This window comes from Bos indicus x Bos taurus, chromosome 19, assembly GCF_003369695.1.
Source record: "Bos indicus x Bos taurus breed Angus x Brahman F1 hybrid chromosome 19, Bos_hybrid_MaternalHap_v2.0, whole genome shotgun sequence".
NCBI classification, from domain to species: Eukaryota; Metazoa; Chordata; class Mammalia; order Artiodactyla; family Bovidae; genus Bos; species Bos indicus x Bos taurus.
This window is the reverse complement of record NC_040094.1, coordinates 12724068-12736556: the sequence shown is the minus strand read 5'-3', so window position 1 is coordinate 12736556 and position 12489 is coordinate 12724068. Positions and strand designations below refer to the sequence as shown.

The following is a 12489-nucleotide window of genomic DNA, read 5'->3' as shown; positions in this document are numbered from 1 at the left end:
ATGCAGGCATGCATTGGAGAACGAAATGGCAACCCGCTCCAGTATTCTTGCCTGGAGAATCCCAGGGACAGAGGAGCTTGGTGGGCTGCCGTCTATGGGGTCGCAGAGTCGGACACGACTGAAGCGACTTAGTAGCACCAGCAGCAGGGAGAGTGGGGAAGAGGTGCGGAGCGGGCTGCTGGCGCCAGGGGGCAGCACCGAGCTGGCGCCGCGGCCGAGCCCGCGGGGAGACCCGGTTCCCGAGGAGGGTCGTGGTCACGGTCGCGCAGAGCGGCTTGGTGGCGGCCGCCTTCTCGCCGCAGGGCGGCTGCAGCTCCCCGGTGGGATGAAGTGATCCTCCAGGGCCCCAAAGCGCCCCGGGGCCCCGAGCGCAGCCTGGGGAGCCGTTCCCCCGTCACCGCCGGCCCCCACCTCACTGTACCCCCTCCCGGGGTCGCCCTCGCCGCCCTGCGCTGGGTCCCAGCTGCGAGCCTCCTGCGTTCGGCTGCGGAAACCCGCGCGGTCGGGCCTCAGACAAAGGCCAGGCCTCTCTCTGGCCCAATTAAGCCACCCGCCTCCCCGCTTTCATTGTTCCTGGGGTCGCCAATTAGCCCAGGCGCCCCGCGTCCCACCGCTCCGGTGCCCCCAAGGCCTCTTTAACCCTTCAGGGCCTGGCACCGGGGCGGGGGGTGCCCTAGACGGCGTGATCCCCAGCGGACCAGCGAATCTGGGCGTGATGGGCGCTGCTGACCTGATGCGTCGCCGCGGGGCGCTGATCGCTGGCACCGTGGGAGTGTGGGAGGGAGTTGTGCGTTGGGTATTGGGGTTAGGAGTGTGATTCACAGGGGAGCTTGGAGACTGTGGGGGAGGGGAGCTCGCCATGAGACCCCTAGCGGCTAGGCAGCAAGGATTGCGTGACCTGTGCTGTGCTTGGTCGTTCAGTCGTGTCCGACTCTTCGTGAACCCCATGAACTGTAGCTCGCCAGGCTCCGCTGTCCATGGGGCTTCTCCAAGCAAAAATACTGGAGTGGGTTGCCATGCTCTCCTCCAGGGGATCTTCCCCACCCAGGGATCCAACCCAGAGTCTGCCACATCGCTGGCGGATTCTTTGCCGTCTGAGCCACCCTGGGAAGCTTAAGGGACTTCGTTTTCTCTTCTATCAATCCAAGTCTCCCCAGCCCTCAAGTCATTCTCCTATCTTCGGAGGAAATCTTGAGCACCAGTGGCCCGGCCCTCCCCCAACCCCACCCCATGGGTGCAGAAGTGGGACCGGTCTCCCCAGGGTACCCCATGAAGGGCAACCCCTTGGAGCCAGAGGGGCGTTCAGTTTGACGCGCCCCCAGGACACCCCACAGGTGAAAGCCCCAGCTCGAGGCCCCTACCCGCCCTCCTCCCCAAGTCCCAGTAAAAGGGACGGTTCAGGGGACAGTCTCGGTGAAACCGAGGTTTAAACTCTGAGCCTGCCTTCCTTCCCGGCTTTCGGAGGTACCCCCAATCCAATCCCACTCTGTCCTCTCCTTTGCCTCGACGCCAAAGTCCTTAGCACCAGCCCGGCATGTACACGGTCCGGCGAGGGGCCGAGGGCTCTGCGCTCCAGGGCCTGGGCAGCAGAGAGGAGACCGGGGGTCAGGGGCCAAGGGGACGGAGCCTGAACTCCGGGTCCTCTCTGGGCATTGCCCCGCGCGTGCCCTTGGCAGTGCAGCTTGGTCACGCTCGCTGAATACGTTCCAGTCTCTGTCCGGAACGCTCCGGGGACTTTGGTTTGCACCTAGAGCTCCTTTTGTGTTCTCTGGAAGCGCGGCCCCTCTCCCCCTACCCCTCACTCCTTCCGTGAAGCACCTGGTTCCCGGAGCCGACAGCATCCCCTCTGCCCTGCGCCCCTCTTCCGCAGCTCCGGGCGGAGAACCGACTGTCCGCAGGCCGTGGCAACCCCCTACATGTCCACCAGATGGCGCTCCAGGCCAGGGGCCGAGCGGCGGCCGGACAGCCCGCCCCCGGGCTGCAGCCTACCTTGGACCCAGAGCCGCGGCAGGATCCGCTCCGAGACTGGGCCGCAGGCCCAGGGGGTGGACGCAGGCCGCTGAGAGATCGAGGCGCTCCGCGCACCCGAAGGAAACTCCAGACAGAGGAGGCAGACACAAGGATGGGACTGCCCGAGGCTCGGGATGGGGTGGGGGACTTCTTCCCTTTTCCTGGGACCGCCCTGCCGGGCCAATTCCCTGGCCTGCGAAGCCGCATCTGCAAACACCCCCCACGCCCGGCCCGGCCCGGCCCGGCCGCCCTCCGCGTGCCCGGCGGGCTGGAGCCTTCGCGTTCCCCCTCGGAGCCGGAGGCCGCCGGAGGACCGCGCTCCGGGCGTCCCAAAAGCGGAGCTATGGGCTTGGTCTCGTCGCGGGCTGGACGAACTGCTTTGGCGGGTGGGGGGCCCTCGAAGGTGTGGGGTGAAGGGACGGGTCGGACCCAGGGTGCCTCCTGCCCGGAGGTCCCCCGAGGCGCTTTCCCCAGCTCACCTCCCTCCACTCAGTCTCCAAGGTCGAGGGCGGCGGCGGGCAGGATGTACACACCGCCACCACCACCCCCCCCCGCCCCGCCCGGGAGAACTTTGCAAAGCTTCTCCCCCCTGCCCGCGTGGGCCCGGGTGCCAGGCGCCTGGGGAGGCTTCAGGTCTGCTTTGTTTCAGTGGGAAGTCGTGCGGACTGAGGAGGGCCCAGGAGTCAGCCTGACAGTCTCTCCCTTGGGTTTACAAGCCCCCGAGGTTCTGGGTCAGGTTTGAATGGGGAGGAGGGAGTGTGAGGTCCAAGTTGATTCCAGTGGCGGGGTTGAAAGGTTGATTCCAGATGATGCTTAAGGTCCCCGGAGGAGCTCTGGTCATCTCACTCCCAGAGATGACCTCCCTTCTTATTAACTAAGGGTCCACAGCTAGAAAGCCAGGACACACCTTGCCAGCTTGTTGTGTGACCCCAGCCAGTGTCTTTCCTGCACTCGGCCTCCAGCTCTTTTCCCTTCAACACAGTGTAACCCAGGAGAGGATCGAACCCTGGGAGTTTAGTAGTTCTCTCCATGTCCATCTACCGCTGAAGCTGGGAGGATAGGTATAAGGTCAAGCTCTGACTTGCTATACCTGAATGTCCTCCAATGTCTAATGACCTTAGACAATGTGACTTCCTCCTCTGGGCCCCAAATCCTCCTCCCGAAAATAAATGGTTTGGAGTAAAATCAAATTGGTCTGTGAGCGACCAGGTGATCTTGATCTGCCATTGCCAAGACTCCAACCCCCAATCGAGGTTTATAGATAAAAGCTGGGACTCCACTTCCATTTAAGTTTGAGGAACCTAAGCCTGGAGATGGGTGGGGTCATCCACAGAGGCTGTTGTTGATGAGATTCCTGGGGGTGGGGGCAGGGCTGGTAGCCAGAAAGAATTCACAATTAGGAAATCACATTCCAGGTCCTGAGCACTTCCGGAACCAGCTGGCTCCAGCTGCCTCCAGCATCCTTGTGGGATGTGGTTCCTCCCCCCATCCAAGCCGGATTGCACCTTGGTACAAGCTGCGGCAGAGGCGTAGCTTGATGGAGGGTAGATTGGGCAGCCAGCACCGCGGTTTATTCACTGACTGTGACTTCTTCAAAAGAGACAAGGGGATACTCATGGAGGACATTCAGGTACTCATGTTTAAGGGTGCCTCTCAGACCTGGGATACCCAACTGGGCTAATTCCTTAGCTGGAGGAAGGCTTGGGGTGGGGGGTGGGGAGCAGTCAAGGCACCTTTGTGTATGGGCTTTCACTGAAAGTGAAGTATTAATCACTCAGTCCTGTCTGACTCTTTGTAACCCCATGGACTGTAGCCCACCAGGACAGAATTCCTCTGTCCATAGAATTCTCCAGACAAGAATACTGGAGTGGGCTGCCATTCCCTTCTCCAGGGAATCTTCCCAATCCAGGAATCAAACCCAGGTCTCCTGCATTGCAGGCGGATTCTTTGCCATCTGAGGCACCAGGGAAGCCCCCTTTTCTTTTTACTATTTTTTTTTTCATTGGCAGGGTGTTCATGATGAATCCCCATTTCACAGCCGATGACAGTGAGGTTCAGGGAGGTGACGTGACGTGCCCCCAAGCCATCCAGTAAATAAAGAAGAGTTCTTTCACAATCCCACGGGCCTGCTCCTTGGAAATGTTAGCTGATGAAGTGATGATGGGTGAGAGTCAGCCTCGCGGCTGGGAAAGGGCAAAGGGGCCAGGTGCCCTCTTTGGCCCACCAGGCCACGTGTCCATGGGAGAAGCAGCCTGGCTCAGAGCCCAAGACCAGGACATCAGGGGAAGGGTGGCCACCCTGCTTCAAGTCAGCCCAGCAGAGGCACCCCCCCCCCCCACCCTGCCACCCAAGGGTCAGTGACTTCCTCTGGGTAAAATCGTAGCAGAGGTGACGTCACCCAGCGAGTGCTAAGCTCAGGCGCATTTGCTCTCTTCATTGTTGATTTCTGTCCCCTAGAGAACAAGGTATCCTCTGGCCCCACCACACCTTCTCCTCAGCCTGAGGGGAGGAGCTGTGGAAAACCCACCGTGTGCCCATGCTGGGCATGCCTTTTCTTATTTCATTGTCAGCTGGGCAGTGGATATGCTCATCCGCATTTTACAGAGGAGAAAACCAAAGCTTAGACCTGCCCAAGGTTATAGAGCTGCTAAGAAGCAAGTCTCGGGTCATGGCATGGTCTGGCCGACCCCAAGCCTGGGCTCCTTCCTGGAGCCCCAAGAGTTCCTGCCCATCCCACTGGGCACTCGGTCCAGGCCACCCCCCTTCTAATTTAGCCTTGCCCCACTTTGGCACAGTGATAAAGCATCCACCAGCCACTGCAGGAGATGCAGGAGATGTGGGTTTGATCCCTGCGTCCGGAAGATCCCCTGGAGAATGAAATGGCAACCCACTCCAGTATTCTTGCCTGGAGAGAATTTCTATGGACAGAGGAAATGGGTAGGCTGCAGTCCGTGGGGCCACATATAGTTGGACACAACTGAGCATGCGCACTCTGTTATACTCACTTTGGGTCTTATTTCCTCCTTGGAGGGGCTGTCCACCCTCCCAGCTTTGGCTTCCCACAACTCTGACATGACTGTGTCTCCTAGAGTTCTGCTTTCGTACTGCTAGATCAAGTTCTGAGAAACTCTTTAGATCATAGCAAGTCACCCAGTTGGTCACCCTGCCACTCACACACCAACACACACATGCATGCACATACGTGGAGACCCAGATGTAACATGCTAACCGCCCCCCCCACGGACACACAAATGTGTACATATATGGACAGTCCTATGTACACAGGCATGCATTTAACAACCACACACAAACCCATATAGACCTGCACACACACAGAGATGCACAGAGACATACAGAGAAACACACTTAGACACACAAATGCCCACAGACACACCTATAGACATATACCTGTCCCTACCTCACACAGACATTTGTGCATGCAAACACATACAGACAAGCCTACACCCCTTGGTGGGGGTGATTTTCCATGGAGAAGGCAGCTCCAGCCTCTCTGAAGTTCTGAGGTTCTCCCCCTGCCCCACTTTGCTGGTTCCAAGCCCTTTCCCACTCCACCTTTTGGCCTTGCCACATTTCCTCTGGGAAGGGACACATTTGTTTAGGGTCTCTGTTTCCTAGGAGCTTCCCTGGTGGCTCAGATGGTAAAGAATGCAGGAGACCCAGGTACCATCCCTGGGTCTGGAAGGTCCCCTGGAGAAGGAAATGGCAACCTACTCCAGTATTCTTGCCTGGAGAATTTTCATCAACAGAGGAGCCTGGTGAGCTGCGGTCGGTGGGGCCGCAAAGAGTCAGACATGATTGAGTCGCTAACACACTTCCTATGAGGTCATTGGCTCCTCCAAGGCAGTGCTGGTGCCTGCTTTGCTTATTTCTGGGTCTCCAGACCTAAAACTGCTTAACATGTGGAAGCAGTGCAAGAAACATTTGCTGAATGTGTGACCGAATAAGTGAATGAATGAAATGCCCCCTCCAGAAGCCCATACCTGATCCTTTCAGTCTGTGTGTGCCCGGCCCTGGATGTTCACTTGGAGTCGACTACAGACAGCCCCTGAGGCCCAGTGGGGCCTCCTCTCTCTTCTGAGGAACTGAGGCCTGGGGGAGGGCAGGTATCTTGCCTAAGGACTTGCCTCTTCAGGAGAAGCCTCCAGGCTGCTGTATGGTCTGAACGTTTGTGTCCCCTTAAAACCCATGTTGAAACTTAACTCCCAAAGTGATGATATTAGGAGGTGGAAACTCTGGGAGCTGCTTAGGTTGTAAGGATCAGATTCTCTTGAGTGGGATAGGTGCTGTCATAAAAGATACCCCGTAAATTATATCTCAATAAAGTTTAAAAAGAAAGGAAAGAGACTCTCTTCTCCGCATCTGCGACCCAGAAGAAGGTCCTCATCGGAGCATGCTGGCACCTGGATTTCAGACTTCCAGCCTCCAGGACTGGGAGAAAGAAATATCTGTTGTTTACAAGAAACCCAGTCTGGAGTTTTGTTACAGTAGCCTGAATGGACTATGTACGGCCCTCCCAGCCCTCGTACCCTGCTCTCCAGCCACGCTGGGTGACTCTCTTCCCCAGCGGCTCTGGGGCTCTCTGGCCTCTGGGTCTTTGCTGCCTCTGAACCCCTGCCTTGAGCCAAAAACGTCCGCCATCCCCCAACTCCAGGGCAAGCCCCTCCGCCCAGGACCAGTGGGAGCCTCCCCGCATGTCTGCCCACTGATCTTTCCTGCCTGCAGGACCTTCTTGAAATACAGACCAGATAAGGTCACTTGATGCCCTCCAAAGTCTTCCTGTGCTCTTGGGGTCAAGCCTGGGAGAGGGGCTTATATTAGTCCTGCCTACCCGCCCCCCCTGCCCCAGCCCACCTCTCCCCAGCCCCACCCCGCACACCTCCACCCCACTGTCCACCTACCCAGGTCTGGGGTAACCCTTCTGACCTTGCCTCAGAGACTTCTCACACTTATGCCCTGCCCTCTGCCTGGAATCACTTCCTTCTCCAAGAACCTTCTCCTCGGCCTTCTCCCTTCTGAATGGGTGTCGCTCACGTCATTTTACAGTTGGACGTGAGTTTGAGCAAGCTCCACGAGTTGGTGATGGACAGGGAGGCCTGGCATGCTGCGGTCCACGGGGTCGCAGAGGGTCGGACACGACTGAGTGACTGAACTGAACTGATTCAATGAACCTGTGATGTGAGCAAATTAGCTTACTCCTCCCCATCGATTCTTCAAACTGGAGATGATAGTATTTAGGCCCCAGGGTTTTTTGAGGCTGAAGTGAGGGGCTGTTTAGAGCAGCGCTTGGCGCAGTGAACGCTGGTTTCCTGCCCCTCCTGGGGAGGACTTGCCCCTTTGGAGGAGCTTAAGGATGGGACCTGGGGGCCATCTGGGGGCAGGGCAAATTCTCCCCCGGCCTGGGCAGCAGCCAGGGCTGAGCCCACCAGAACTGGGTGACCCCTTCTACCCTGGAGACCAGCTCTGGCCACTGAGACCCTGCCGTCTGGGATGATAGACCACCAAGTCCCTGAGCCAGGGTTACCTGTCCTAGACTTGGATGTCAGGCTAGGGGGTGGGGGGAGGGGGCTGTGTGTTGGAGGGTCTGCGGCTGAGCACAGAGCCCCGACATTTGACCAGGCTGCTACAGAGAAATCCGGAGGGCAGTGAAGCCCACTGATGCCACCTAGTGGGGCCTCCTCTGCCTCCTAAGAGGCCCTCTCTCCTGGGCCTCTCTCACCCCAGGCCCAGACAGGGGTTGTTTGTTGCTGGAGAGTGGGTTGCTGCTGACCTACCTGGACCTGTCTCACTGAGCTGCGTGGTCGGTGAGGCAGTACCCACCTCTCACCACTAGATGGGGACCTAGAGTCATCCCGGCTTGGAGCCTGGGACCGGAACCTCGTCCCTTCAGCTCCAGGTTGGTTTCAGGACAGGGGTTTCCAGCTGACCCCCAGGGTGAGGGGTCCAGGCCTGCCCTCTGTGCCTCCGTCCTGATTTCTGGCTAGTCCTGCTGCCAGGCGATGACACTGAGGAAAGTGAATACAAGCAAGGACCTTGTGCAGCCACAGAGACCTGAGCTGAATTCCCAGCAACACCTCTAGCTCTGTGGCTTTGACCTCTTGAGCCTCAAGTGTCGGGGGTCTCTGACATAGATTCGTCTGCGTATCCTGCAAAGGGCGAGGGAAATGGGGCTACCCTGACGGCGTGCACAGTGACCTCGGGGCTTGCTAAGTTGCTTCAGTTGTGTCTGAGTCTCTGAGGCCTCGTGTCCTTGCACTTTTTCCTCCAAACACCCAGGGTTGTCCAGCCTGCACCCCCTCCCCATCTTTCTGGACAAGTGCCTTGTTTTCCAAGTCCTCCCCATTTTCCCAGATCACTGGTAGAAACTTATTTTTCCCAGGGCTCCCCTGCTGGCAGCTCCCATCAGCACCCGGGGAGCAGACCCTGACCTGGGCCCAGGGCATCGGTTCAGAGGCTCAGAAGTTCCTGCCCACTTCACACAAAGGCATGGTCTCCTCTCACTCCATCAAGCCCCGGGCCAGGGCTGATGGCTTATTTCCCTTTTCGCCCAATGATGGGCAGGAAAACAGGTTCAGAGACCCAGCGCAGGTTCCACAAGGGGGAAGAAGTGAAGGACTAGTCCAGTGAAGCAGGTTGTGGAGCTTGGGAGGGTTCCTTTCACATCAGGGGTCTTTTCCTGGGATCAGGTGGCCCTTTTCCAGAGCTCCTCTGTCTGTCCCCCGGAGTGGGAGGGACTGAGTGAGAATCCTCAGCTGTGGAGAAATCTGAACTAACCAGGCCCACAGAGCGCTGTGTCCCTGGTTCTCACCATTTGGGGATCCAGAGGTCTCTTCCCCACAAGGAAAAGATGGAGGCCACAACGGGGTTAATTAGTCTCGCTTTTATGTTGCTTCAACAAATACACACTGAGTGATTTTTTTTTTTTAATAATTTTATTTATTTTTGACTGTGCTAGATCACCATTGCTGTGGGCGCTTTTCTCTGGCTGCACTGAATAGGAGCTCCTCTCTGGTTGTGGGGCGTGAACTTCTCATTGCAATGGCTTCTCTTGTTGCGGAGCACGGGCTCTAGGGCGCGTGGGCTCAGTCGTGGCTCCCGGGCTCTAGAGCACAGACTCAGTAGTTGTGGCCCAAGGGCTCAGCTGCTCCTTGGAATGCGGGATCTTCCTGGACCGGGGATCGAACCTGTGTTTCCTGCATTGGCAGGCAGATTCTTTACCACTGAGCCAGCCCCCTGAGCCCCTGAGCAACTTCTACACTGCTGTGTTCCAGACATCATTCTCCCTCTCTCAGAGGCACTGGTCTCCTTATTTCTTAATGTCTTTAAAAAAAATTGAGATTAAAATTTGCATGCTATAAAATTTATCCTTTTAAAGTATATGGTTCCGTGGTTTTAGAACATTCACAAGGTCGTGCCATCATCACCACTATCCAACTCCAGAACATTTTTATCAACCCCAGAAGAAATCCTGACCCATTAGCAGTCATCACCCCTGACCCTGGCCCTTGGCACCCACTGAGCTCCTTTATGTCCCTATGCATTTGCTTAGTCGGGACATTTTATATAAACGTAACCATACAACATTTGTTTTTTGGTGACTTAGTTTCTTTTACTTATAATATTTTCAAGGCTTATCCATGTTGTCCTTTGCAGAGATCAGCATGTTTATTCCTTTTTAAGTCTGAATAATATTCCATTGCATGGATATACCACATTTTCTTTATCCATTCGTCCATTGATAGACATTTGGGTTGCTTCCACTTGTTGGCTATTATGAATAATACTGCTGTGGACATCACATACACGTCTTTGGGTAGACACATGTTCTCATTTCTCTTGGGTCTATGGCGAGGAGTGGACCTAACTGGCTCAACGGATAACTTTGTTTAACTTTTGGAGGAACTGCTAAAATGTTTTCCAACATGGCTGCACCATTTTCCATTCCCATCAGCAATTCTTTGCCATTTCTTGAACATGCCAGGCACATTCTTCCTCTCTTCCCAATGTCTCTCTTGAGACTGTCCTTGGTCGACCTTTGTGAAGATAGTCACCCACCTTCATCCTCCCCACTGTCTCCCTCCCTTCCTCTGTTTGTTGTCATTTTTAACATCATACACGCTATGAATTTTTAAACTTATTTTATTGACCGTCTCCCCTCACTAGAACGTAAGCTTCATTTTGCTCACAGTTGTCATGTTGTTCCTAGCACAATGCCAGGCACGCAGCATCTGCTCAGTGTTTGTCGAGTAACACCCGAATAAAGAGATGGAGGGCGCTGTGCTGGGCACCCAGGGCAGAACATGGTGGGGGCTGGGGGGTGGGGGCGCCCCGAGTATCGCCAAGGCCCCACGCCTTTCTCCACCTGTCAAACCTGCCGTGGGGGCTCAGCCCAGACTACTCAAGCTCTCACCCTCACCCACCAGGGGTGCAGGGGAACCCAGCCCACCCTCCAAACCAGGCAGGAGGCCGTGCAGTCATTGAAACTGGCCCACCTACCAGATAGCACATGGCTTACAGGCACGGCCATGGTTTACTCAGAGGATCTGAGAGGTGGCAGTTGGAGAGGGCATTCAACTGTGACATCGGTACCCTCCATCGGCCTTATCTGTCCCCCTCCGGGGGGACACCAGATGTGAGAGCTGCTTGATGGGAAAGGAAGCCAGCCTTTCCCACGCGGGAGCCAGGCACGGACTGTCCCAGCCGCAGAGCCAACCCACTGGGTCTTTTACGGCCTCACCTCAGCCGGCCTCTGGGCGTGTCAGTCAGGAATCCTTCGCTGGCAAGGGACGGAAATCCAGCTGAAGCTGAAGAAAAAGAGCAGTTTGTTGGCTCATGCGGTACCTGGAAGACCAGGCGAGGGGGCGGCCTGCCTTTCAGAACACGGGTGGCCGGGTGCATGGCTGTCCCCGGCTCTCACACTCTTGACCTCCTCTGTCATTTCTTCTTTGGGTTGGGTTGGTGTCATTTTCTCCCACCGCATATGGGCTTCTTTGTGGGACAGGGAGCTTGGCTGTGGGCAACTGTGGTTATAGAAATCCAGTTTTGTGGCCCAAGGGGAGAGGAAATTGTCCCCTGTGCCCCTCAGAACAAGCCAAGGAAATGCTGATTGGCACCGTGGGAATCACATACTCACTTGTCTCAAACACACCATTCCCATCCGTCACTGTTATCCATTATGGTTACAGCAGAAAACCAAGCTTGCTGGGCTCTCCCAAAATGCCTGCCTAAGTGCCAGGTACTTGGCAATATTTCTCCGAATCCACACAACTGCTCTGCAGAAAGCTCTTTGGATTCCTGCTGACAGAAGCCCAACTCAAATTAGCTCAAGCCAAACCTGGAATTTATTACTTACATAATTGATAAAAACAGGAGTGGACTTCAGGCATAGCTGGATCCAGGGAGTCAGATTAGTCCAGGATGTCTCTCATTAGCTCCAGGTCTTAACCTGACTCTCTCCTGTATTGGCTCCACTCTCAGGCACATTCTCCCCACAAAACAGGAAAGACGCCCAAAGCACTCGAGGCCCAGATGGCTTTTACATCACTCCATCCCAGGGGAAGAGAGAGGCCTGGTTCTCTGTGTGTCGAGCAGATCACTTGTGGAGACTCTGACTGGCTCCTTTGAGGGTTCCATATGTACTTAGTGGACAAGGGGAAGGCAACCATAATTGGCCAGATCTGCAAGCAAGAGGATGAGGCTGTGGGAGTTGGTGCCCCAGAACTGTCTGGGGGCAGACAGTTTACATATGGTCAGTTACAGTCACTATTATTCTCCCATTGTACAGATTAGGAAACTGAGTCTTGGAGAGATAAAGTAACTTGCCAGCACTGTATAACTAGAGCCCCAGCTGGGATCTACATCTGTCTGGCCTTCCCAGAACATCACTTTGCCTTCCCTTTTAAAAAAATATTTGTTTATTTATGTAGCTGCATCAAGTCTTAGGTACAGCACACAGGATCTTGGTTGCAGCTTGTGGGATCTTTAGTGGCGCCACATGTGGGATTTAGTTTCCTGACCAGGGATGGAACACAGGCCCCTGCAGTGGGAGTGCACAGTCTTAGCCACTGGGTCACCAGGGAAATTCTTCACTCTGCCTCCTTTTATTTATTTATTTTTCTTCTTTTTTCTTTTTGTTACTCTGCCTCCTTCTAAAGTGACACTGAAACATCATTTGAAGTAGATTCCTATTGGCAGCCACGTCATTCCCAGCATTTCTTGCAACAGCTGTCACAGAGAAAAGGCTCTGGGAGGAAAAGGGGGCCACACTCTCAGACAGGATCTTTTATAAACCCTGCTCCATGACTGAAAGGGTCTCTGGGGTCATTGACTCCTGTTGCCATACTGAATCAGTCACCCATCACCTGGGCCCTGTTTGGACACTGTCCATGATGCAGAGCTCACCACCTCCCAAGGTAGCAGCTTGTTACAGATTTGAACTGATCTAACAGTTAAAAACTTCAC

General features: G+C 55.5%; 1 long non-coding RNA gene across 1 annotated transcript; it reads left to right on the top strand.

The window, feature by feature from the left end:
* Positions 1–1991: 1991 nt before the first annotated feature.
* Positions 1992–4128, top strand: LOC113877993. The gene is made up of 3 exons (XR_003506880.1): positions 1992–2149; positions 3426–3640; positions 4020–4128. It is a non-coding gene; the product is annotated as an uncharacterized LOC113877993 (long non-coding RNA).
* Positions 4129–12489: the final 8361 nt, after the last annotated feature.